The 27667-nt window shown below is 41.5% G+C and overlaps 1 protein-coding gene across 1 annotated transcript in view; it reads right to left on the bottom strand.

Moving 5' to 3' along the window:
- The window catches only part of TMEM150C (transmembrane protein 150C), a 77393-nt gene that overhangs the window by 36742 nt on the left and 12984 nt on the right, over window positions 1-27667 (bottom strand). The window lies entirely within an intron of this gene.

Here is a 27667-nt window from a genome sequence, read left to right as displayed (position 1 = left end):
ATTTGGTCGTAAGCTGAGTAGGCTATGTGTACAGTTGAAATGGTGCACGCAGAGATGGTAGTGCAGCCGGAAGTTGGTCCGCACTGTTGTACGCCCAGCTGGGCAACGTTTGCGCTGCCAGACGCGGAGCAGTCGTGGCTAGCGATTGTGGTCGTAAAGTTGAATGGTCGTAAGTTGCATAGGTGGTAAGTCAATCAATACATGTATATGAATGTGCTCCTCCCTGTCTATTTCAAAATATCTGCATATCTTTGGACCTCAGTTGACTATGAGTAACTGAAACTGTGGAAAGTGAAACCGCTGATAAGGGGATCTACTGTACATTTCTATTCTGGTTTAGAAAACAGTGTTATAAATTTGTCATTGAGAGGCGGTCTGCAGTTTGTGCATCTTCCGACAAATGATGAAAGAAACCTGTCACACTGAAGGCTTAGACAGTGGACCCGGGTAGATCGGTCATAGGGATTTTTGTTATCTTTATATCACCTGGACTTGTGAATTATATTGACATGCAACTGAAAATGGGAAAGTAAACGAAACATCAGCAAAACGTCACCACAGCTTTCACTAATAACACTTTAAGCCATCAGAGAAATCAGATACCACCGGTGCTGTTCAGTTGAAGTCATACAGAGACTACACTACTGCACAAACCAGAATAAGGGTGAAAGTGTCCTACCCATCTGTATTAGTTTTCATGCTGTTTTAAAAAAAAAGAAATAAAATTAAAAAAAAAAAAATGGAGAGAGATCCAAGATGGCTGATCCCTAGCAGCTCGGGATTGCAGCTCCCACTGAAAGCACAGAGAACGAGAGGACGCCACACTTTCAGATCAATTTTTGTTGCTCACGCACCAGGAGATTCCCAGCGGAGGAGCCCCACGGGTCGCCAGCACGACTCTTGTGGCCAGCAAGGCGGTTTTGCCGCTGCCTTGGTGCGGCGGTTCTCAGTGCAGTCAGAAAAGCACCATCAATCTTAAAGCCGCTATTGTGGCCGGTGCAGTGGGTTGCTCAGATTTTAGCGCCGGGAATCAACAAGTTGGACGTCCATTCAGAAACCCAACTATAAAGACGGTAATTATAAAGACCACAGATGGATAAATTTATAACAAAGGGAAGAAACCAGCCTAAAAAGGCTGAGAATACCCAAAATCAGAACGCTTCTACAGGGGATCACAGTTCCTCATCAGCAACGGAACAAGGTCTGATGGAGAAAGAGTGTGTTCCATTAGCAGAAGCAGGCTTTAAAAAGTGGATGATAAGAAACTTCTGGGAATTAAAAGAACTTGTTCTAACCCAATGCAAAGAAACTAAGAACTTTGAAAAAAAGGTTAGAGGAAATGTTAACAATAACACACAATTTAGAGAGGAATATAAGTGAATTAATGGAGCTGAAAAAACACGAGAACTTTGTGAACTATGCACAAGTTTTAACAGCTGAATTGATCAAGCAGAAGAAAAGATATCAGAGGTCGAAGACCAACTTAATGAAATAAAACAAAAAGACAAGATTAGAGAAAAAAGGATAAAAAAAAGAATGAGCAAAGTCTCCAAGAAATATGGGACTATGTGAAAAGACCTAATCTACGTTTGATAGGTGTACCTGAATGTGACGAAGAGAATCAATCCAAGCTGGAAAATACGCTTCAGGAAAACTTTCCCAACCTAGCAAGGCAGGACAATATTCAACTCCAGGTAATACAGAGAACACCACAAAGATATTCCTCAAGAAGACCAACCTCAAGGCACATAATCGCCAGATTCACCAGGGTTGAAATGAAAGAGAAAATACTGAGGGCAGCCAGAGAGAAAGGTCAGGTTACCCATAAAGGGAAGCCTATCAGACTCACAGCAGATCTCTCAGCAGAAACCCTACAAGACAAAAGAGAGTGGGGGCCAATATTCAACATCCTTAAAGAAAAGAACTTTCAACCTAGAATTTTACATCCAGGCAAACTAAGCTTCATAAGCGAAGGAAAAATAAAATCTTTTGTGAACAAGCAAGCACTCAGAGATTTCATCACCACCAGGCCTGCTTTATAAGAGCTTCTGAAAGAACCACTACAAATAGAAAGGAACAACCAGTATCAGCCTTTCTAAAAAATACCAAAAAATAAAGAACATCAACATAATTAAGAACTTGCATCAACTAATGGGCAAAACAGCCAGCTAACATTAAATGGCAGTATCAAACTCACATATACTATTAATTCTAAATTTAAATCGACTAAATTCCCCAATCCAAAGACACAGACAGGCAAAAAAAAGCCAAGACCCATTGGTATGCTACATCCAGATCCATCTCACATGCAAGGATACACAAAGATTCAAAACAAAGGGATGGAGAAAAATTTACCAACCAAATGGAGAGCAAAAATAAAAAAATAGAAAGCAGGAGTTGCAATTTTTGCTGATAAAATAGACTTTAAAGCAACAAAGATCAAAAGAAGCAAAGAAGGATATTACATAATGATAAAAGGATGAATGCAACAAGAAGAGCTGAAGATCCTAAATATATACGCACCCAATACAGGAATACCCAGATATATAAAACTTATAAAGAGACTTGGACTCCCACACAATAATAGTGGGAGACTTCAACATCAATATTAGACAGATCAGTGAGACAGAAAGTTAACCTCGATATCCAGGACTTGAACTCAGATCCGGAACAAGTAGACTTAATTAACATTTATAGAACTCTCCACTTTAAATATACAAAATATACACTCTTATCAGTACCACATCACACCTATTTACAGGTTTAAATGAAATATTGGTTGGCTGCTTGTTAATTATTTTCTTCCCTCATTTTTTTTTATGTCTCTATTATTAAACACAATTACAGGCATACCCATTTTTAGACTGCAATCTAGCCCGGGGAATAAAGCAACACCCCTGTTCTCTCTCCCTCTTCCTCTTCCTCTTTCTTCCTCTCCTTCATTCTTTTTTTCTTTTTCTTTTTTTTTTTATTCTTTCTCTTTCTTCCTCTGAAAAATAAAATAAAATAAAATAAAATACAAAAGCATCACAGCCGGGTGGGGTGGCTCATACCTGTAATCCTAGCACTTTGGGAGGCCAAGGCGGGCAGATCATGAGGTCAAGAGATCAAGACCATCCCGGCCAACATGGTGAAACCCCGTCTCTACTAAAAATATTTAAAAAATAGCTGGGTGTGGTGGCCCATGCCTGTAATCCCAGCTACTCGGGAAGCTGAGGCAGGAGAATCACTTAAACCTGGGAGGTGGAGGTTGCAATGAGCTGAGATCATACCACTGAGCCTTGCGACACAGCAAGGCTCCATCTCAAAAAATAAAATAAAATAAAAATAAAAAGCATCTCACCCCACAACTTGTACCCATTTCAGAGTCAACCTTAAGAGAACTCTGTCTGGACATGAGATAAGAGTCCTCTAAACTCTATGTCCAAAGAAGCTTCCCAGGTCCCCTCTGGAGTTTTAGAGGCCAGGGGTTCACAGCACTATCACTGGGGTCTGGGATGGAGAATCTTATGAAAACCCCAAAGTCAAGCCATTGACTTCCCCCTGAAACAGGCTCTACTATTTGTGTTCCCCAATATCAGACACTTACTTATAAAAAAAAAGAAAAAAAAAAAAAAGGAAAGTAAAAATGCCCAGTAGTGCCATGCCCAAAACAGTTAACTGTTAATAGTTCAATATACATCCTCCCAGGTTCCTCCCCACATATGTGTGAAATTTTTTACTTAACCATGCAACGTGGACACCTTTCTATGTCAGCACCCACAGGTGTCCTCCCGATCTTGCTCCCCAAATCTGCTTTGTCTGCAGTCTGCCCTGCTCCATGAATGGTGGCTCCATCCTTCTTCCTTCTCAGGCCAAAAGCCTTGGGATCATCTTAGATACCGCAGTTTCTCCCACACCGCACATTCAATGTGCCCAGGATCCTGAGCCAAAATAAGAGGTCGAACTGAACCACTCCTTCCTACAGCAGCCAGGCAGATGCTATTACAACACCGATCAGATCATGTCATCCTTTAGCTCAATAACCTGTAAAGGCTGGACACGGTGGTTCATGCCTGTTATCCCAGCACGGAGGTAGGTGGATTGCTTAAGGCAAGACCAACACCAGCCTAGGCAACATCACAAGATTCCATTTGTGCAAAGAAACTAAAAAATTAGCCCAGTGTGGTGGCAGGTGCCTGGCGTCCTATCTACTCAGAAAGAGCCCTGAGCCCAGGAAATTAAGGTTACAATGAGCACTACGATCGTACCACTGCACTGCAGCCTGGGTGGCAAAGTGAGACCCTATCTCTAAAAATAATAAACAAAACACACACAAAAACTGGCTAAGCCCCTACCTACCTCAGAGCACCTGTCCCTTCCTCTCTGACTTTACCCACTACTCGCCCCTGGCTCCAACTGTTCCGGTCTCCTTGCATTCCTCCAACACACCAGACACCTCCCTGCACAGGCCACACCTGTGTGGTACCGTCCCCTGCAGTGCTCTTCCTGCCAGTAAGACACATGGCTGCTCCCTCACAAGTCTTGGCCAAAACGGTACCTTCTTGACGAGGCCTTTCCTGAGCATCCCATTGACAATCCCCTCACCCCTAGAATTCCCTGTGCCACCCTGCTGTTTTTCTCCATAGCATCTAGTATTACGTTGTATCTATTTCACTCCCAGACTTTCTTCTTTCACTAATTGCAAGCTCCATGAGAGTAGGGATTTTTACCTTTTGCTCCTTGCTCTATTCCCAGTCTCTAAAACAAGACCTCACCCATAGCACTGCCCAATAAATATCTGGTGAAGAATAAACAAAAGGCACTGTGCTACGAAATGGAAAATATAAGATTGAAAAAAACAAACAAAAGCAGAAGCCTTGGCTAAGAGAACAGAAATGTGAACAAATGACTACAGCATGCGGAACAGCCTGAAAATTGCCATACACACATAGAAGATGAATTCTTACGTCCACACCACGGCACGAGTGATTAATTCTGACCATGGGGGTTAGAACAGGGTCCATGGAGAAGGTAGCATTTGAGCTGGGCCTTGAGTGGTAAACAGAATTGTAAGATGCTGAAAGGGAGTGGAAGACTATCAGCAAGAGTAACTAGGTGGAAAGGAAACGCAAAATGTCTGTGGAGAAGAGTCGGTGACGCGGAGGGGCTGACACACAGGGTAACTGGTTGAGGAGAAGTGACATGGGAGATGAGGCTGGAGAGGCATTCACAGCCAGACTGTGTGGGGCCAGGAAAGAATGCTCAGGAGCGGGACTGAAGGGGGCCATGCTTGGGCAATGGGCAGCACTGATGTCCTAGTGATAAGGTGAAGGTGATGCTTAGAGGATTAAATTTGCTTTTTGGGCTGGGTGCAGTGGCTCATGCCTGTAATACCAGCATTTGGGGAGGCTGAGGTGGGAGAACTGCTTGAGCTTGGGAGGTCAAGGCTGCAGTGAGCCGTGATTGCACCACTGCACTCCAGCCTGGGCAACAGAGCGAGACCTTAACTTAAAAAAAAAAAAAAAAAAAAATTTGCTCTTTGTTTATGGTATTCTCCAAAACCATAAAAAATTACGAGGTAGAGAAACGGGTTAGGAGGCTACAGGACTCCCATATTCTAACCGCAGCTCCCTGCCTTGGGCCAGTCCTGGCTATCTCACCAAAAGCCACAAGCGACCAAGGTGAAACAACGTGGAGAGACGAAAACACTAGATACTTTTGAAATGGCTTTGACAAGATGGGAGAAAGCTCCAATAAGACACCGCAGAACACATTCTGGCCATCAGGTGGGGTAAATAGCCCTGGCAATTTTATTTCCTGCTGAGTTATGTAAAATTACAAAGGAAAAGAGATGCTTGTAGATTTTTTGGGGGTACAAAAGAAGTTCAGCATCTTAATGCATGAAATCAAATGTTGTACTTCCCTGAAAGGCATCAGGTAACATGATGGATGGTCTTTAGATTCTGCATAATGATAAAAGAATAAAAGGAAAGAGAGACGCTAAAGAAAAAACTATTTAATGGCACTTGTTAAAGCACAGTAAGGCTGACTTTCTTCAGGACCATGGAGACAGGTATGGGGACATCTGCAAGGCGATTTGCAGTTAGAAAGAGATTGGGATCAACTCCAAATACACCACTGGCAAGTGGGAATCTATAGCCAAGGAGCTGGACAGTGGACAGAAAATTACTAAGAGGAAATATCAGGGGTAAGAGGGGATTCTGGCTAAACCAACCTAATGAGATTCTTGCCGAAGACACCAGCGTGATTAGATGTCACCTAGGGGATGGTGGAGAACAGAAACTTGACAGATATGGAGAGTGATCAGGTATTGAAGGCTGGGGGCAGGGGGGTGTTTTGCTAATACTGGATTTTATAAGGCATTCACAGGTGGGCCCAGTAGAAGGTTCAAAAGCCCTGACTAAAGTTTACTCACTTGAATAATCTTTGTCACAGAGTAGGGTCCAAATGATATGGCTTTGATGAGTGGAGGAACACCAGAGTTCTTGGTCCTCCTGCTGGCTTAGATAAAATGACACGGACACACGTGGAGTGGTTTTTGAGGAGCAGAGAGTTTAATAGGCAAGAAAGGAAAGAGAAAGGCAGGAGGAAGAGGCTCCCCCTTACAGAGACAGAACGAGGGGGGTTCCAAAACCGAAAGAGGAAGTCCCCACTTGCCACGGATATCAGCCAGGTAAATATACAGAGACTGGAGGAGGCTATGTTTGATTTGCATAGGGCTCAGGGGATTGGTTTGACTAGGCATGTCATTTAGGTAGCCGGTGAGAAAGCTGGCCCTCTCACCCTAGCCTTTTATTTTATTTATTATTATTATTATTATTATTATTTATTTTATTTTTTTTTTTGAGACAGAGTTTCACTCATGTTACCTAGGCTGGAGTGCAATGGCACGATCTGGGCTCACCACAACCTCTGCCTCCTGGGTTCAGGCAGTTCTCCTGCCTCAGCCTCCTGAGTAGCTGGGATTACAGGCACACACCACCATGCCCAGCTAATTTTTTGTATTTTTAGTAGAGACGGGGTTTCACCATGTTGACCAGGATGGTCTTGATCTCTTGACCTCGTGATCCACCCGCCTCGGCATCCCAAAGTGCTGGGATTACAGGCTTGAGCCGCCGCATGGCAACACATTCTACACACGTGGGGATACATGGGGGCGGCCATGTTTTGAGGCACATGTCGGGCAAGGGCAGGAAGGCCCAGGAATCGCCCTGTGGGGTGGACCCAGTTCCTAATGGCCTACATTAGCATATCAAAGGTTGGTGGCCTGGCTCTAACAGCCCGGGGCCTTACAAGAAACTTTTCCAGAGATGCTTTAAAAAACGAAAACTTCCAAGGGCCTCTTTTCCTACTTGCCTAAAATAATTTCTTCATAACTTCTACAACACAAATAACAAATAACTATTTTTTTTTAAATAACTCAAGCTGGAGTGCAGTGGCGTGATCTCAGTTCACTGTAACCTCCATCTCCTGGGTTCAAGCGATTCTCCTGCCTGAGCCTCCTGAGTAGTTGTGATTACAGGCGCCTGACACCACGCCTGGCTAATTTTTATATTTTTAGTGGAGATGGATTTCACCATGTTGCCCAGACTGGTCTCGAACTCGTGACCCCAGGTGATCTGCCCGCCTTAGTCACCCAAAGTGCTAGGATTACAGGTGTAAGCACCCACACCCAGCCTCAAATAACCTACTTTATTAAAACACAACAACTAAAAACATGACTGTAATTCAAAATTAGGTTACAGAATCTAAGGTTATCTCAGAAGTATTTTATATTGGATTTGTGTGTTGGAAAAAAAATCTGCTTTTTCTTTTTCCAAAAGCGTTCATTGTGCTTTTAGGTAGACATATCTAAAAAGAGAGACGTGTGTCTTGGGACCCCCACATTTCATTATTTAGCTGTGAATGACTACCCATTTCTTTTAAATCGCAAATTACTTGCAGCTTTCTTTAGTCTCTGCAGAAAATTACTCAAGTAATTGTCTTTATTATGTCTTTCCTTCTTATATAACCACTGAAAAAGAAGATTTTCATTCACTTGACAAATATTTACCCAGTGCCTTCCCTGGGTCAGGTATTGTGTTGGGTAGTGGGAAGGTACCATCATGAAAAAGGCAGACTCTGACCTCAAGGCATCTAGAGGAGGAGACAGCCACGATTACATAATCATGAACGCAAACGTCATAACTTTGATAATGCAAACAAGTTCTGCAAAGCCCAAAGTAACGCAAGCATAATCCCACCTGAGGAAGCTGGGACAGATGAATAGAGGTGCTGACATTAAGATGGTCTGGTAGGAACTGACCAGGCTGATAAAGCTAGACAGGCATCCTGGGTAAGGAACTGCTCAAACAAAGCCACTGAAACACTGTGTGACTGCAAACCAAATGAGAAGGATTTTTACCAATGAGGAGGATTACAGCATGGCTATAGTACTCGGGGAGCAGGAACCTATTGCAATGTTCTCAGAGAGAGACACAGGTATACTGAACCAAGCATTGTGAAATCGATGAATTCAAGAAATATTTTGGAGGTAGGAGGCAACAATAGAAAGAATGCTTGAGGCATTTCATTCTTGCAAACACAGCTGAGACAGAGCCGGCACTACACACCTTTCAATGAATAGAAACTTTACTATTTACTCTGCTAGGGAATGTATGTGTCTGGAATAAAGTCAGGTGGGGCTTGGTAAAGAAGAAAAAAATTGTTGCACTGACAGGATCTGTAGATTTTGTTTTAAAAGATAGATATGTAAATGAAAATACATTCTGAGGATCCGATCAATGATGAAACTGAATAATAAAACCAGAAGGGACTGTATTTTTCCAAAGTCTAGTTCAGTGATTTTTCTCCACTTCAAGTGGCCACAAACCAGAAAATCTAATTAACGATGGGAGTTGGGAGGGATGAGAGTGAAGATTTACAGGAGATAAAGATTCATGTAAACTCGATAATCAGGGTAAAGAAAGGGAGCTAGAATAGCTCTTTAATTAAAAGATAACATTCCATTCTTTGTTTTTTATTGTTTAACAAAGATGGAAAGACATCTAGCATTTTCTCTCAGGCAGAAAAATGCTCAACAGCTTCTGAATACTGTTATGAAATGACACCCACGGCTGTGGATAGACATTAGTCTGGTTTTCCAAGCCCCCACAAGACAAGTATCTAAATTGCCCCACAGGGAGTCCATATGATCACATGCATGTAGCCTCATGAGTGGGCAGGTTGGCTCTGGTTTGCTCGCTGGGTTCTAAAACTGTCCTTGCCCAAGGCCTGGTAAAACAGGTAGTGGAGAAAAGCTGCAAAGCCCATTTTTTAGGCAAAAGAAAAATAACCTTTTGTTTTGTTTTTCAGGAAGGGTTTTGCTCTGTCACGCAGGCTGGACTGCGGTGGCATGATCATGGCTCACAGCAGCCTCGACCTCCTGGACTCAAGCGATTCTCCCACCTCATTCTCCGTAATAGCTGGGACTCCAGGTGTACTCCACCATACCTGACTAATTTTTGTATTTTTAGTAGAGATGGGGTTTTACCACGAAACCCAGGCTGGTCTCGAACTCATGGGCTCAAGCAATCCTCCCACCTTGGCCTCCCAAAGTACTAGGATCACAGGTGTGAGCCACTGCGCCCAGCCAAGATAAAACACTTTGATAGGAAAGTACAGGAAAACATTTTGGGGTTGTGGATGAGATGAGGACAACTACATTTGAATCCAAAGAAGGTATAGAACAAGTAGAGCACACTGCCTCTGGTAATCAGCGCTAGATCCTATCTGTTCGATTGGCTGGGTACTTTGAATGGTCAAACGTATCATTTGGCCTTTGGAATCAGCCTGCCTAAAAAATTATTTCCTAGGGAGTTAATGACAATGACGATAATAATGATGATGAAACTGATGATGGCAATGATGCTGATGGGATACTGGCAGCAGTTAATATGCCCTGTGCCAAGTACTTTACATGGATTCTCTTATTAATCCCTCACAGCACCTTTGTAAGGTAGAGACTACTCTTACTGCCAGCTTACCAATGAAAATATAAAGGCCTACAGAGGCTTAACAGCTTGCTCAGGGTCACACAGCTAGTAAGTGGTTGAATCCAAGCTCCTGAGCTATTATCACTATGACTAAACTTTAGTATCCTTTAGGACACTCGCTACTTACAAAAACCTCTCAATTAATTATAATGCTTACATGATGTTCTAATTAATTAAAACTAGATGCCTTTGCTTTTGATCCTTACTGATAGTCTCTCCAAAGTCTATCCTACCTCAGTAAAGACTGCATACTGTGCCTTTCACTGGTGACTGAAGGTCTTCAGTTAATTATTTTGTCTCCCCTGGGATGTTTTCCCCATGTAATTCTTACCCGTCTTTCCAGAACTGATGCCACTGTCAGCCAATCTAGGAAAGGTTTCCCTCACCACCCAGACCATATTGGGTTTTTTTGTGTTTTTTTTTTTTTTTTTTTTTTTTTTTGGCAAATAATTGCCCATATCTCCTATTTTACTTCAGAGAGTAAACCTCAGGTATTTCAGCTTCAGACATGTAGGTATTGTGGTGGCTTTGTACTGTGTCACCTTGGCTCACCTGACCTGGGTTTCCCGGAGTTTCCTTACCTGTGTGTTTCTGGTGAGAATGGGCACAGGAGACATTTTCACACGTGATTTGGAGGTGAAAGCACGGCAGCAGCCATTTAAAAAGCTTCTTCCATTTTATTTTGGAATAATTTTATTTATTTATTTAGTTAGTTAGTTAGTTAGTTAGTTAGTTCGTTAGTTTTTGGAGATGGAGTCTCCCTCTGTCTCCAGGCTGGAGTGCAGTGACGCCATCTCGGCTCACTGCAACCTTCGCCTTCCGGGCTCAAGCGATTCTCCTGCCTCAGCCTCCCAAGTAGCTGGGACTACAGGGACGTGCCACCATGGCCAGCTAATTTTTGTATTTTTTAGTAGAGACGAAGTTTCACCATGTTAGCCAGGATGGTCTAGATCTCTTGACCTCGTGATCCGCCCACCTCGGCCTCCCAAAGTGCTGGGATTACAGGCTTGAGTCACCATGCCTGGCCTATTTTGGAATAATTTTAGATGTACAGAACCATTCCGTTCTTTTTGTTTTTTGTCTTTTGTTTTTTCTTTTTTATTGATAAAGCTTATAATTCTCAAGAACCATTCTGTTCTTATGCTCTGAGGATCAGGGCAGGTGCTTTTGCAGCTCTCATACGTCCTTGTTTTTCTGAGGCTCCCCCACTTGGTGTGGGGCATCTGCTGGGCCTGCTGCTGCTCCCCCTTCCCCTAGATGCTTCTTGGGCTTCTCTGACTGCTGGCTGGGTCAGGAGTGTGTTTAGCTCCATGATGAAAGGTACCCTCTTTCTGCAGGACACTCACAGCATCAATAGGTTGAAGAGGGCTGATCAGGTTCCGGTGTCCTTGTGGGTCCAGGTTGATGCTCATGAGTTCCAGCTGAGCCTGTGGTGGGTCACTTCCCTGTGCTCTCCTCCACGCTTCCTTCACATCCATCTTTCCCTTCCCAACTCTCTGCCCAGTGGACTTCTAGCTCCAGCATCAGAAGTGAAGAAAACAGCTTCACACAGTTTAACCAGCTCTACAATTAAGTAAGCTCAAATCCCTATAAACTGTGTGTGTATCCATCATGGTTTTACTTATCTTTCAACCCTGACTGACAGATATAAAGGGGTTGAAAACTTGAATCCAACGAAAACATTACCTTTGCATGGTAAGGTCTCATTTTGGTAATTTATTCATATCCAGAAGTCAGGTTCAAGGAAAAAAGAAAGGCAAGGAGGGAGTGAAAAGGGGATATGGGAGCAGGAAAAATAAAAGTAATTTGTGATAACATAATATATGTCCACTTTGCACAGGCACCAGGCCTGGTGCTAGAAATACAAAGATTAATAATAACCTTTGACTTCATAATCCAAGGGGGGAGAAGGACTGTTAAAGAGCTAACTATAATAGAATAAGTGCTATATAATTGGCATGAATAAAGTACTATGGGAACACGTAGGAGAAAGTCATTAGTTCTAACTGAGAAGATAGAACTAACAGGGAAGGCCCTGCAGGTGAAGCAGCATTGAAGCTGGGCCATGAAGAACGAGTAGTTCACCAGTACAGAGGCTCTCAAACTTTAGCAGACATCAAAATCACCTGCACGGGCTGTTACAATAGAAATTGCTGGGCCCCACCTCTGAAGTTCTGGCCCAGTAGGTCCCAGGTGGGACTTGAGAATTTGTATTTCTACACAGCTTGCAGGTGATGCTGATGTGCTCCTGGCCTGGGGACCACACTTTGAGAACCACAGCTCTAGTGAAGAAAGGTGGGGATGAAGATGGCACATGTTCCAAACAGAGCAGGGGCAAACAAAGAGAGGCACAGAAACTCACTGGAAATGTATTTCCCCTGCCCACAGTCCTCTCTCTCATTCTCCTCTCTCTCTTACTATTTTTAGTGACTTTTCCTTGCCCTCTTTACCCACTGTCTTAGATAGATCAAGTTTTATGGTGTCTTTGAGGCACAAAAGTGGAGAGGTGCAGAAGGCAGGAGGCAACCGGGGTCTTGAGTTCAGGCAAGTGGTCAGGCTGGACATGTTGATTTGGGAGTCTACGCAGAGTGGTAATAGAGGGAGCATGAAAGCAGGGGGCAGTCAGCACACATGGAGAGTGTGTGAAGGGACAGAGGAGCCAGCAGGAGGGCAGGGGAGGAGGGCACAGAGCACAGGAGAGTCAAAGACAGAGGAGCACCAGCAGTGGGAGGACAAAGGGGATGCTGCCAAGGAAGGGGAGTGAGAATGATCAGAGAGAGCAGAAGCACAAGAGAGAGTTGTTTTTTGTCTTCCTTCCTTTTTTCCATCCTTCCCTCCCTCCCTCTCTCCTTCCTTGCTTCTTTTCTTATCTCTTTTCTTTTTTTTTTTGAGACACAGTCTTGCTTAGCTGCCTAGGCTGGCGAACAGTAGCACAATCACAGCTCACTCCAGTCTTGACTTCCTGGGCTCAAGCAATCCTCCCATCTCAGCCTCCCAAATAGCTGGGACCACAGGCACATGCCACCATGTTTGGCTTTTTGACATTTTCTAGAGATGGGGTCTCACTATGCTGCCCAGGTTGTCTCAAATTCCTGGGCTCAAGCAATTCTCCTGTCTTGGCCTCCCCAAGTGCCGCGATTACAGGTATGAGCCACCATGCCCACTTATGAGAGTTTTGTTATAGAGGCCAAGGAGTGGTCAACTGTCTCAAATGCTGGAGGTGAGGGCTGCAGAGAGCCAAGGGACTGGCTAGTGAGTAGATCAGTGATGGCCTTTATCAGAGAAGTTTCAGCAGGACTGTGGAGTCAGACATCTCACTGCAATGATGTAAGATGAAAGGGAGCTGGGGAAGTAGAGAAAATGAATGCAGGTTACTTTCAAGAGAAGTGTGGCTGTGAAAGAAAGGAAAGACGTGCAGGCATGAGTCAAGGGAGACCTACCTAAAAATTAAGAGAGAAATATCCTTTTCAAAAAATAGAGATTTGAGTATATTTTATGGTCAATAGGAAAGTAGAGGCTGAAAGTATGGAGAGAGGGAAGGAATGCACAGGGCTCCATGTGCTGCAGAATTCAGAGAAGGGGCTCTCAGCCCAAGAGGGGAGCTCCAGGAAGCAGGAAAGTGAAAGGCTTGGATCATGCCTGATAACCTCCATTTCTTCCATGAAACTAAAAGGAAAAGATAACGAGAGAGAGAGAGAGAGAGAGAGGGAATGTGTGCTAGAGGGAAGGCAAAGGAGGGATGGAGAAAGCAGGAGAGAAAGAGAGAGAAGGTAATGGGAAATACAAGGGAGTGAAGAGAGAGGAATTTGGAGTAATCACTGAGGTGTGAGGAGGGTGAACAGACTCATAAAAACCATCCTGGGCCGGGCGCGGTGGCTCAAGCCTGTAATCCCAGCACTTTGGGAGGCCGAGGCAGGTGGATCACGAGGTCAAGAGATCGAGACCATCCTGGTCAACACAGTGAAACCCCATCTCTATTAAAAATACAAAAAATTAGCTGGGCATGGTGGTGTGTGCCTGTAATCCCAGCTACTCAGGAGGCTGAGGCAGGAGAATTGCCTGAACCCAGGAGGCGGAGGTTGCGGTGAGCCGAGATCGCGCCATTGCAGTCCAGCCTGGGTAACAAGAGTGAAACTCCGTCTCAAAAAAAAAAACAAAAACCATCCTGTTTCACACCAAAGGCCTAAATTTGCCTGGAGTTCCTAAGTTTGTCTTCACAGAGTTTTTCTCCAGGAGTGATCAGCAGCCAATATACAATGGCATAAAAGGCAGATGGCTATATGAATCCATTCTTGCACTGCTTTAAAGAAATACCAGAGACTGGGTAATTTATAAAGAAATGAGGTTTTATTGACTCATACTTCTGCAGGCTGTACAGGAAGCATAGCAGCTTCTGGGGAGGCCTCAGGAAACTTACAATCATGGTGGAAGGCAAAGGGGAAGCAAGCACATCTTACATGGCTGGAGCAGGAGAGAGAGTGAAGGGGGAGGTAACACACACTTTTAAACAACCAGATCTCATGGGAACTCTAACATAAGGCAGCACTAGGAAGATGGTGCTAAACCATTAGAAACAACCCCCATGATCCAGTCACCTCCCACCAGGCCCCACCTCCAACACTAGGGATTACATTTTGACATGAGACTTGGGTGAGGACCCAGATCCAAACTATATCAATGGTTAATGGAGCCAAAGCAGGGCAGATACAGCAGAATAAAAAGAAGCAGAGATGAAGACTTACTAAGGAGTAAAGCTCCAGTAACTAAGACAGGAATAGCAAGAGGAAAATTAAGATGCCTGAGGAAACCCAAGTCTGGATGAGCTGCACTGAGATGCCTTTAAGACATTCAGGATAGAAGTACAAGGATAGAAATGTAACCCATAGTTCAGAAGAGGTTAATGACAGGTTTGGAAGTCAGCTGCATAGAGGTGCTGATTCAAGCCAAGGTCGCTGTTGCAATAACCCAGGTGAATTATATGTAGAATGAGAAGAAAGGATGAAGCCAAGGAGAGCACTCATGTTTAGGGGGCAATGGAAGAAGTGAGGCTAAAAAAATGGTCATGAAAGGGCCGATTCATGGTGGCTTATGCCTGTAATACCAGCACTCTGGGAGTCTGAGGCAGGTGGATCACCTGAGATGAAGAGTTCAAGACCAGCCTGGCCAACATGGAGAAACTCTGTCTCTACTAAAAATACAAAAAATTAGCTGGGTGTGGTGGTATGCACCTGTAATCCCAGCTACTTGGGAGGCTGAGGTAGGAGAATTGCTTGAACCTGGGAGACGGAGGTTGTAATGAGCCAAGATTGCGCCATTGTACTCTAGCCTGGGTGACAGAGCAAAACTCTGTCTCAAAAAAAAAAAAAGGGTCATGGAAATACAGAAAAGTGAGGAAAGAATATTGTCATGAAAGCCAAGGAGAAAAGGTGCAAGACAAGAGGTGGTCAACAATGCCAAATGTCCTTAGAGTTCAACCAGGACAAGCGCTGAGAGGAGTCCACTGGAGTCACAATTCAGAGCTCACTGGTGACATTGGCATGAAAGGTTTTCATAGAGCACTGGGTCAGAAACCAGGTTACAATTAAGTTGAGAAAGGGATGGGAGGAACTCTGGCTATAAACAACAGATGGAGCAGTAGTTCAAAGAACAGTCAGAATCAATGAAAGACTTTGTTTTGAGGGAGCTACAGTAAAACAGCACATTAGTACTTAGCATTTGTACAGGCTGATAATAAGAAGCCAGTGGAGAACTGAAAAGAGAGTAGGAATAAGACAAGATAACATGTTTGCTTCTCAAGCTAGCAAACTTTTCATCAAAAGGGCAATGCTGGTGAGAATGCATACTGATATGCACATCCTTCTGGATTTGTCTAAACTGTAGGAAGATGCAGCCCAGACTATATTCAGGGATAAATGGGTGGTCCTAGATATTTTCATTATAGTAGAGAAAGAAAGGCGGGAAGAAAGAGAAACAGATGCACTCTCTTCATGAATTTAGAAAAACACATAAGGAATCCATGAGGGTGAAAATAACAAGTAAAAGCAACAATCAATGAGCTTTAAAAGATAGCAAAATTAACATGAAGAAATGCTAGAGCTGGTTCTAAAACCACTATCTCCACCATAGAAAATGGACATATCAAGTGTCTTAAGAAAGATACACGAAGTCATGTTATAAAGTATCTATAATATATATTTGATAATACACATTTGTACTGATGGGGGTATGTGTGTATATATATGTATACATATATATATACCTATAATTGTATATACATAGAACTTTTTTTTTTGAGATGGAGTTTCACTCTATCTCCCAGGCTGAGTACAGTAGCGCAATTTTGGCATTGCAGCCTCCAACTCCAGGGTTCAAGCAATTCTCCTGCCTCAACCTCCCGAGTAGCTGGGACTACAGATGCACACCACCACACTCAGCTAATTTTTTGTATTTTTAGTAGATACAGGTTTTCACCATGTTAGCCAGGATGGTCTCAATCTCCTGACCCCATGATCCAACTTCCTGGGCCCCTGAAAGTGCTGGGATTTCAGGCGCGAGCCACTGCATCCAGCCATATATACATAGAACTTTAAGTTAAAGGTAACCAATAGAATGCAAAATAATTCTTGTCTATAGACATGCAAATTCTGTTCTGTCAAGTACAAATCTGAGTCTTCTTTCTCCTGTCCTCCCACAAAACAACCACTTTTGCTTCCATTAGCACATTTATTTCAATATTTGTTTATGAATCAATATTGTTGGTCCATAGATGTGTCCACTTTGAATTCTCTTTTGAACTGGTTATAACATCTGCCTGGTTCCCTCACTGATTAACGAGTGCCATAAAGTAATGTGTTCATTTATATATTTGTATGAGAGCCATGAATTTATCTTTTTCTGACAACTATCCTTTAACAGTTGCAAACTTTTAGAGAAAAGCTAATTTTAATGCTAAATCAATTATGCTGGAATACGGAAAATTATGGAAAGCTACTCAAACTTTTTTATAGACGATTTCTGATGCCAAAAACGAATAAGCATAACTCCAAGAAAAGAAAACTACAGGCCAATTTTATTTCTGAATAAAATATATCAACTCTCACAGTTTTGAGGGGATGCAGTTTTACAATTATTTATTTATTTATTTGTTATTTATTTTATTTATTTTATTTTTTTTATTATTTATTTTTTTGGGGGGGGACGGAGTTTCGCTCGTTACCCAGGCTGGGGTGCAATGGCGCGATCTCGGCTCACCGCAACCTCCGCCTCCTGGGTTCAGGCAATTCTCCTGCCTCAGCCTCCTGAGTAGCTGGCATTACAGGCACGCGCCACCTGCCCAGCTAATTTTTTTTTTGTAGTTTTAGTAGAGATGGGGTTTCACTGTGTTGACCAGGATGGTCTCGATCTCTTGACCTCGTGATCCACCCGCCTCAGCCTCCCAAAGTGCTGGGATTACAGGCTTGAGCCACCGCGCCCGGCCTATTTATTATTATTATTATTTATTTTTTTTTTTACTTTATTCACTATTCATGTCTTAAACAGACAAAAAAGACATCAATTATTATTGGCCTTAAATCTTGTAAGCAGTTTTATCAATTGGTACTTCAGAAAGCTCTCTTTTGACTCCATCTTTTCAATATATGGACTGTTTGTCAGGCAGCTTTCCCCAACCATGCCAGTAAGTACTTTGATAGTTTTTTAAATGACCATAGTTTAAGGAGTAGTTAGCCAGAATTGTAGAAACAAACAAGGAAGACCAAGTCCAAAGCATCAGCATCTCAATAAAATATAAAGCTGTAGAAATGTTATCTGAACAATGAAAGAATGTAAATCAGGCAAAAAGTTACCTATCAGCCCAGGTTTCAATACTAACAAATCTGGTTTGTTTTAGAAGAGTCTAGCATCTAGAACTTTCACATTACTGAATTTAGTTACATATTCAAAACCAGACTTGTTGCTTTATTCCTAATCCCCTTTGAAATCTCGGTTTTGGTAACTGGAGTTCTGCTAGACAAGCTACTTATTAGAACAAAACCTCTCACAGTTGGTGAGAAATTGCTATTCTAGCAAATAAAACTTAGAATATATTTAAAAAGTAAATCACCACAACTTACTACGAGTTATTTCATAAGGGTGAGGATGAGTTAGGAATTTTATTAATACGTGCATTTTTAAAACAAAGGAAAATGTCAGGCTGGGCGCGGTGGCTCACACCTATAATCCCAGCTCTTTGGGAGGCCGAGGCGGGCGGATCACGAGGCCAAGAGATTCAGACCTTCCCGGCCAACATGGTGAAACCCTGTCTCTACTGAAAATACAAAAATCAGCTAGGCCTGGCGGCGCGCGTCTCTAGTCCCAGCTACTTGGGAGGCTGAAGCAGGAGAATCTCTTGAACCCGGGAGGCAGAGGTTGCAATGAGCCAAGATCGTCCCACTGCACTCCAGCCTGGCCACAGAGCGAGACTCTGTCTCAAAAAAAAAAAAAAAAAAAAAAAATGCCGGGCGCAATGGCTGACACCTGTAATCCCAGCACTTTGGGAGGCCGAGGTGGGCGGATCACAAGGTCAAGAGATGGAGAAAACTAGCTGGGCATGGTGGCGTGCGCCTGTAGTCCCAGCTACTCGGGAGGCTGAGGCAGAATTGCTGGAACCTGGGAGGCAGAAGTTGCAGTGAGCGGAGATTGTGCCACTGCGCTCCAGCCTGGGCGAGACTGTCTGGGAAAGGAGGAAAGGAAAGGGAAAAGGAAAGGAAAGGGGGAAGGGGGAAGGATCACATATACTAAAAAGGCACTGAGAAAGTCTATACATACTTTTTTTTTTTTTTTTAGCTTTAAGAATATTGGGACTAGGAGGCTACTTCTTTGATATCATTTTTTAAAAGTCCTATCTAAAATAAATTAATAGCACCATTCTTAACCATGAAACCATAATAGAGACATTCTCTTTAAAATGGGGAACATTCTCTTTAAAATTTAAGGGTGGTTTCTATTAGTGTTTATTTTGCAATGTTCTGGAAGCTTTGGACAATTGAACAAGCTAGAAATAATAAATATAATGCTGTAAAGGAGGAGGCAAAAATAATTTGTTTCCAGGTATAGGCTTATTTACCAATCAAGCCCCTCATCTCACACCTGCAAAAGATTTAACTGAAAAACGATTACATTTAACAGTAGAGCTTAGCAAAGTGGCTGAATACAACACAAACATCTAAAAATCAACAGCTTTTGTGTATACTCACAAAGTAATTACAAGATATAATAGAAAAAAAGAACGCATTTACAATGTGCAAGATGTAACATACAGAGGGAAAACTTTGCTAAAAGATAAAAAGACATCCCAAATAAATGGAGAGACAGTAAAAAGGTGTCAATTCTATGCAAATTACTTCACAGCAGTGTATCTCTAAATGGGGTCCAAGGATTCCTGCCTCAAAAATCACCTCAGATGCTGATTAGAATGTAGATTCCTGGTTTACAGATGCCCAGCTTACAGAATCGGAGGAGAGAGAGGGTAAGTTTTCAAGAAACTTCTCTCTTAACATGCTCCCCAAGAGATTGTAATACACATTAAAATTTAGAAACCACAGCTTTATATAGGTTTCATAAAATTCCACGAACGTTCCAACTTCATCTAAATGAGAGTCATGAATGGGGCTGCCCTAACATATGTTAAAGTGTATAATACACTTAGACACAAAGTATTTAAATAAAGTATATCATAAGCTTTAGTAATAAAAATAATGTGGTTTGAAAAAAAAAAACTCAACCAACAAATCAATAGAATTCAATAAACAGCACCAAGGCAGACTCCTACACTAAGTTACAGAAGTAAAATTGTTTCTGTGTCAATTCTTTCATTCACCAGAGAACTGCTGCATCTTTTTCACCCAGTTTGGAAGGTTTGTTTGGATTAATCTGATGCTACATGGTTGGCTTAGTCCATTTTCTGTTGCTGTAACAGCATACCACAAACTGGGTAATTTATAAAGAATAGGAGTTGATTTGGCTCATAGTGTTGGAGGCTGGGAAGTCCATGATCAAGGGGTTGCATTTTGTGAGGGCTTTCTTGCCGAGACAGAATATGGCAGAAGGCGTCAAATGGTGGGGAAGGGCACACACAAGACTTAGAAAAACAGGGCTGAACTCCCATGACAACTAAACCACTCAAAGCCTTAGAATCAACAATAATGTTAAAAAGACATTTGAGGGGCCAGGTGCAGAGGCTCAAATCCCTGCACTTTGGGAGGCTGAGGTAGGTAGATCGCCTGAGCTCAGGAGTTTGAGACCAGCCTGGGCAACATGGTGAAAGCCCAACTATACAAAAAATATTATACAAAAATTAGCCAGGTATGGTGGTGGCACACACCTGTAGTCCTAGCTACTCAGGAGGCTGAGGTGGGAGGATCAATTGAATGTGGGAAGTCAAAGCTGCGGTAAGCTGAGATCACACCACTGCACTCCAGCCTGGGGAACAGACCTAGACCCTGTCTCAAACAAACAAACATAAAAGACATTGGATAAAATTCAGTGATCATTCCTTACAAAATAGCTACGAAAACCAGGAATAAAAAGATTCTATAATGAGTCTCTCTCTCTCAAACTATCATCCAGTATCATTCTTTGGGGTAAAAGGTTAACTTTCCTATTGAACAAAATTAGGATGAATGAATGCAATTATCATGATCATTAACGCTGTTCTGGCAGTTTTTACCGATTCAGTAAGATGAGAAACAAAAATACGGGGTCTAATTACAATAACATATAATTATTATCTGCAACAGCAAGACCACAGAATTGATTAAAATATTATTGAAATTAATGAGTACTCATATAATAAATTGGATAAAGGATAAAAATCAAAACAACTTTTAAGTGTACAGAAAAAAATGGAAACAGATTTACAATAGCAACAAAACCCATAAAATATCCAAGACTACCTATAAGAAATATACATGAACAAACCCCACAAAACTACTAAGAGACATAAAAACTTGAATAAATGTTCCTGGAAGGTAAATTATTAATAGAATACGTGAAGAAAACCACTCTTACCAAATTTAGAGGTATCAGAGAATTCAACAGAAAAACTTAAGAAGATTAATTTGGAATATGACAGTGTTTCTAATGTTCAACTGGAATAAGGAACTGTTGAGGCACACACCTGCACATAAAATTGGTATCTAAGCCCAAATAAGTCATTCAATGCTTCTACCTATTCTTTGTTTTTTTTTGTTTGTTTTTTTTTTGAGACAAGGTCTTGCTCTGTTGCCTAGGCTGAAGTATGGTGGCATGATCATGGCTCACTGCAGCCTTAACCTTCTAAGCTCAAGGGATCCTCCCACTTCAGCCTCCTGAGTAGCTGGGACTACAGGTGCATGCCACCATGCCTGGCTAATTTATTGATGTTTTTATTGAGACAGGTTATACTATGTGGCCCAGGCTGGTCTCAAACTCCTGAGCTCAAGGGATCCTCCCCCTACCTCAGCCTCCTAAAGTGCTGGGAATACAGTGTGAGCAACCGCACCTAGCTATTACCTACTTTTTAATGAGTGTTTCATTATCTGGGAAGCTTCAAAACTGAAGGGTGTTTTCTTTAAAAGGTTTTGCTTTTTTCCCTCTAAGCATTATTATTAATATTAATATTTTCCACCTTATTCTTTTTTATCCTGGCTAATTTCTTCCAGGAAAATGCAAACCCTTGCAAAGCTCTGTGGTTATTTAAAAGAAGAATCCACTGAAACATTTTTATTTACATAATTACTATATTTTTACCCTGGTATAAAGACAGGTTGATTTATTGTTGTGTGCTGTTTTTTAATTGACAAATAAAAGTTGTACATATTTATGCTGTAAAACATGATGTTTTGATATATGTACGTACTGTGGAATGGATAAATCGAACTAATTAATATATGCATTATCTCACATACTTATTTTTCTATGGTGAGAATACTTAAAACCTACTCTTAGCAATTTTCAAGTATACGATATATTGTCATTAGCTCTAGTCACCACAATGTATAGCAGATCTCATATACTTATTCTTCTAAGACACGCTAAATTGAATCCCAGCTCTGTCTGTACTAGCTGTTTGAATTTAAGCAATTTATTTAATCACAGTGCATTCCAATTTATTTATTTTTGAAAAGCAGATTAATGTACCTACCTCAAATATTTGTTATGGGGATACAGTCACATAATTATTATTTAGTGCAGGGTTTGGCACATACTAGAAGTTTGGTAAGTATGATTTATTATGTTATAAACTTTCTAATCTTCTATTTCTTTCTCTTTATTTCTCCAAAGTTTTCCTATGTAAATATTTAACCCTGATTTGATTCCATTTCATAATATGAGTAGATCATAGTGTTCACATGTGTGTCAGCTGTAATTTCTTAGAAAGAGGAGGCAATGTTTCATTCATTCACGCATCTATACAGCTCCTAGTTCATTGCTCTCCTCATTTTAGATAACCGTCATGTGAAAAAACAGAAGAAAAAGAAGGAACAGAGAGGGGGAAAGAGAAGGAAAAGGATGTTGATTATAATGCTGCAGGAACTATGTTGGTACTCTAGCAACAACATTTTATTTCATTATTTCTTAAATTTAATAAAACCTCAGTATTTTAGCAGATATTCTAAATTAGTACAGAGAGATGACTTGACATGTACAAATCAGACTAAATCAGTGAGGAATCCAAAATAAACCACAAATCAATCTGTACACATTTATTAGATTCCGACTATGTACTTAAATACTGAATTCCCACTATGTACTTAAATGACAGTGGGGTTCTGGCTCTTAATTCAACAGTCTATCCATGGTTAAATAGTGATGAAATGTTGATGTACTAAAACAGCCCAAGTCTCATGTATTCTAAAAAGTCAGGAAATATATACTTATGGTTCCCATAAAAAGTCAAGAAATACATACTTATGGTTCCCATAATAGTAACAGCCTTGCCTTGCTCTATAATATTATTTTGTTTTACCACATATAGTCTGGACTCTAGGGCTATACTTAACACGCAGTGAGGTGGAAATACAGCTCCCAAGAGAAAAAAGTTATTTGTTTATTTTTTTACTTATACATACAAAACAAGGACAGTTTTCCTAAATGCCTAACTGGAAAGCTTATAATAATTTTAATATTATCAACCTGGTTTGAGTCTTTAATGAGAAGATATGAATAAAAATCGCATCTAATAAAGCTCTTAATTAAATATAACCAAATGCAAAAATATAGGAGGAAGCCAGTCAATGTTTAGGAAAAGGTAAGGTTTATCGAAGAAGTGGGCCTTAGAGCTGTAAATAAATGTAAATAAACAGAATGGGCCAGGAAGGGCATTTCAATGCAGGAACCATGAAAACAGAATTAAGAAGACAGGACAGGGTTCAGATAAGTGGGCGGTAAAAGTCTACATATGTGAAGAACTGGAAGAAAAATGTGAACAAATAAAATGTGTTCAGTTATATGTGGCCTTGAATGCCAATCCCTGTGGCTTGGATTTGGTCCTGTAAGTAGTCATTCAAGAGGGCTCCCGGATGCTGGGAGACCTTGTGAAATGAAGTGCAGGGAAGATGCACTTACCTCTAAGCACGACCTATGCACAAGACTCCAGTGGCCAAAAGGCAGGAGGTAGGGAAACCAGTGTGGAAACTACTGCAGGGTTTTCACACATTGAACCATGGTTATTTAACATTATCTTAAAAAGTTGTAATGCATGGGAGTTATCAGACTTATTTCTAGATAGCAAGTGGTGGAAGAAGAGAGTAGGTAGAAGCTTCAGGTGGGTCAGTTCAAGTTCAGTCCTTCTTGGACTGAAGTCCTTCTTATACTTTGCATTAAGGTGATTGTCAGTGTCATTAAATGGATCTAGGAGAAAGACACACTAGCTGGACTGAAGAAAACGTGAAACTGAAAGGAATTACCACCAGTTAAGACTGGGAAAGACACAGTACTGAAAGTACTTCATGGTGTGTCCAATAGTGGCAAGACCTCATGGAATAAATATTATCTTTATGTGAATAGCACTTTGCAAAACATTTCGTGCACTATATTAATGACTCTTATGTATACAGCACTTACTATGTGCCAGACACAACTAACACAACAACCCTAGGTAGCAGGTACTACCACTTTTACAGATGCACAAAGGTAATTACCTGCCCAACATCACATTACTGGGAATGCTGGAACCAGGATTGAACCCAGGGGTTCAAACTTCAGGACCTGTGCTCCTAACACTATACTCTGCTGCTTCTCATCCTACTTCCTCTTCAAAACAATTTGTAAAGTAGGTAAGATCAATCTTACTTGTTCAACAAATATTTACAGAGTTCTTACTTGCAAGGATCCATCCCACATATTGAGTTTCCAATGGTGGATGAGCTATGACCCTTACTTTCAACAGTTTTGAGTGCAAGACAGACAAGAATATCCACATTTTGCTGCTGAAAATGGAAACCTAAGCTTAAACAAATAACTTATCCAAGCACACAGCCAATATAGCGGGCAATCAGGCAAGGACTTGAATGCTGATATTAATTACATCTGCATGTCTAATGCTTATTCCAAGTAACACTGTTACTTCTTTTTCTGGCCTACTAGACAAAAATGAAAGAAAACAACAATATCAAAACCAGAACTAGTCTAGCCAGACTTCTACAAAAAGGGTCTGATCTTGGATGAAGACAATCTTGAATGAAGAGGCTGGATTCTGATGCAAAGAGTACAGGTTACCTATGCCAATACACCTATACCACATATTCATTCAAGGGCTGAAAATTGTATCATTTCAAACATGAAATGCCCTGTCCTCAATCAATATTTTTCCTAAAATTATTTCAGATGCTCTGGGTAACTTGTTCACATGGGGCCACTTCTCTCAAGGAAAATCAAGAGAAAGCCTTGTGGGCTAAGAAGCTGAAGACAGCTCCAATCAGTTCATTTCCAAAGTAAAACTGTTTTTCATTTTTTTCTTCTATCCCTTCAATGCCCCTTAAGGAAGGCCTACAGATTCTCTTTTGATACATAAGAAAAATTTCCCAAGCTACCTAACTACACCATCCTGCAAGATTTGTTTTACCAAATTTTGATGGCCTTTCTGAGCTTGTCAGTTTGAACCACTATTACGAACAATCGGATGTTAACTGCCCCTCACCGTGTAGATGGCAACATCAGGTGCAGCAAAGATTCATTAAGTTTTCACCTACTAAGGTGCTTAAACACCCTAGGGTGCCATGTTGGTAGCAGACCTTTTGATTTCTTTTTATTTCCCGTAAGGGTCCTGTTCAAGGTCAAGCATACATGTAATGTGAGCGGCTAGTCACTATTGCACAACTTGGAGGGTGATAATAGAGGCCTCGTTTGCCCTTAAATAACTCTTGTCTCAGCCTGTTAAAGTGGATGAATTTAAGGAAGAGAAGTTTGATCATAGGAAACTAGCAGGGTTATTAAGGAAATTAACAGGTATTTACTGAACATGCCTGATGGACCCAATACAACAGAAGGCCCCGCCCACCTGACCCAGGATAGGCACCAGTATCATTAAGATCAAAATGTAGGGCTGGGTGCAGTGGCTGACGCCTGTAATCCCAGCACTTTAGGAGACCCAGGCAGGTGGATTCCTTGAGCCCAGGAGTTTGAGACCAGCCTGGGCAGCATGGCAAAACCTCATCTCTACAAAAAATACAAAAATTAGCCAGGTGTGGAGGTGTGCTACAGCTGTGGTCCCAGCTATTGGGAGGCTGAGGTGGGAGGATGGCTTGAGCCAGGCAGGTCGAGGCTACAGTGAGCCATGTTTGCACCACTGTACTCCAGCCTGGGTGACAGAGACCATGCCTCAAAAAAAAAAAAAAAAAAAGTAGCATTTTTTCAGTCTTCCAAGATTGAATTAGGAAGTGAAACTCTGGACAGACCAATATCAAGTTCTGAAATTGAAGCCGTAATTTGAAAAAACTGCCAATCAAAAAAAGCCCCAGACCAGATGTATTTACAGCCAAATTCTACCATATGTACAAGGAAGAGCTGGTACCAATTCTACTGGAACTAGTCCAAAAAATTGAGGAGAAGGGACTCCTCGCTAATTCATTCTATGAAGCCAGCATCACCTTGATAACAAAACCTGGCAAAGATGCAACAACAACAAAAAATATGAAAACTACAGGACAATATCCCTGATGAACATAGACACAAAAGTCCTCAACAAAATACTAACAAATCAAATCCAGCAGCACATCAACACATCAAAAAGTTAACTCCCCATGATCATGTAGGCTTCACCTCTGGGATGCAAGGTTGGTTCAACATATGCAAATCAGTAAGTGTGATTCACAACATAAACAGAATTAAAAACAAAAACCATATGATCATCTCAATAGATGTATGCTTTCAATACAATCCAACATTCTTTCATGATAAAAATCCAGAAGCTGGGCTTTGAAGGAACATATCTCAAAATAAGAGCCATCTAAGACAAACCAACAGCTAACATTATACTGAATGGACAAGACCTGGAAGCATTCCCCTTGAGAACTGGAGGAAGACAAGGATTCCCACTTTTACCACTCCTATTCCACATAGTACTGGAAGTCCTTGCCAGAGTAATCAGGCAAGATAAAAAAAAATAATAAATAGGAAAAGAAAAAGTCAAACTATTTCTCTTTGTGGACAATATGAACCTATACTTAGAAAATCCTATAAACTTGGCCAGGTACAGTGGCTCATGCCTGTAATCCCAGCACTTTGGAAGGCTGAGGCTGGCAGATCACTTGAGGCCAAGAGTTTGAGAACAGCTTGGCCAACATGGCAAAAACCTGTCTCTACTAAAAATAGAAAAATTACTGTTACTGGGCATGGTGGCGCACACCACTCAGCTACTCAGAAGGCTGAGGCATGAGAATTGCTTGAACCCAGGAGGCAGAGGTTGTAGTGAGCTGAGATTGCATCATTGTACTCCAGCCTGGATGACAGAACAAGATTCTGTCTCAAAACAAGAAAAAATGAAGGAAAAAAAAAAAAAACTAACACCCAAATCAAGAACACAATCTCATTTACAATAGCAGCAAAAAACAAAACAAAACAAAAACAAAAAACCTAGGAATATGTCTAACCAAGGAGGTGAAAGATCTCTACCAGAAGACCTACAAAATACTGCTGAAAGAAATTACAGATGACACAACCAAATGCAAAACATTCCATGTTCATAGATTGGAAGAATCAATATTATTAAAATGGCTGTTCTTCCTAAAACAAACTACAGATTCAATACTATTCCTATCAAACTACCAATGTCACTTCCCATAGAACTAGAAAAAAGCTATTCTAAAATTCATATGGAATCAAACAAGAGCTGGAATAGCCAAAGCAATCCTAAGCATAAAGAACAAAACCAGAAGTATCACATTACCCAACTTCAGACTATAATACAAGGTTACAGGCCGGGCGCGGTGGCTCAAGGCTGTAATCCCAGCACTTTGGGAGGCCAAGGTGGGTGGATCACGAGGTCAAAAGATCAAGACCATCCTGGTCAACATGGTGAAACCCCGTCTCTACTAAAAATACAAAAAATTAGCTGGGCATGGTGGTACGTGCCTGTAGTCCCAGCTGCTCAGGAGGCTGAGGCAGGAGAATTG

The sequence above is a fragment of the Sapajus apella genome, unplaced genomic scaffold, assembly GCF_009761245.1.
Source record: "Sapajus apella isolate SASKATOON/1434 unplaced genomic scaffold, GSC_monkey_1.0 scaffold45, whole genome shotgun sequence".
Lineage (NCBI taxonomy): Eukaryota > Metazoa > Chordata > Mammalia > Primates > Cebidae > Sapajus > Sapajus apella.
This window is presented reverse-complemented; position numbering and strand designations above follow the sequence as displayed.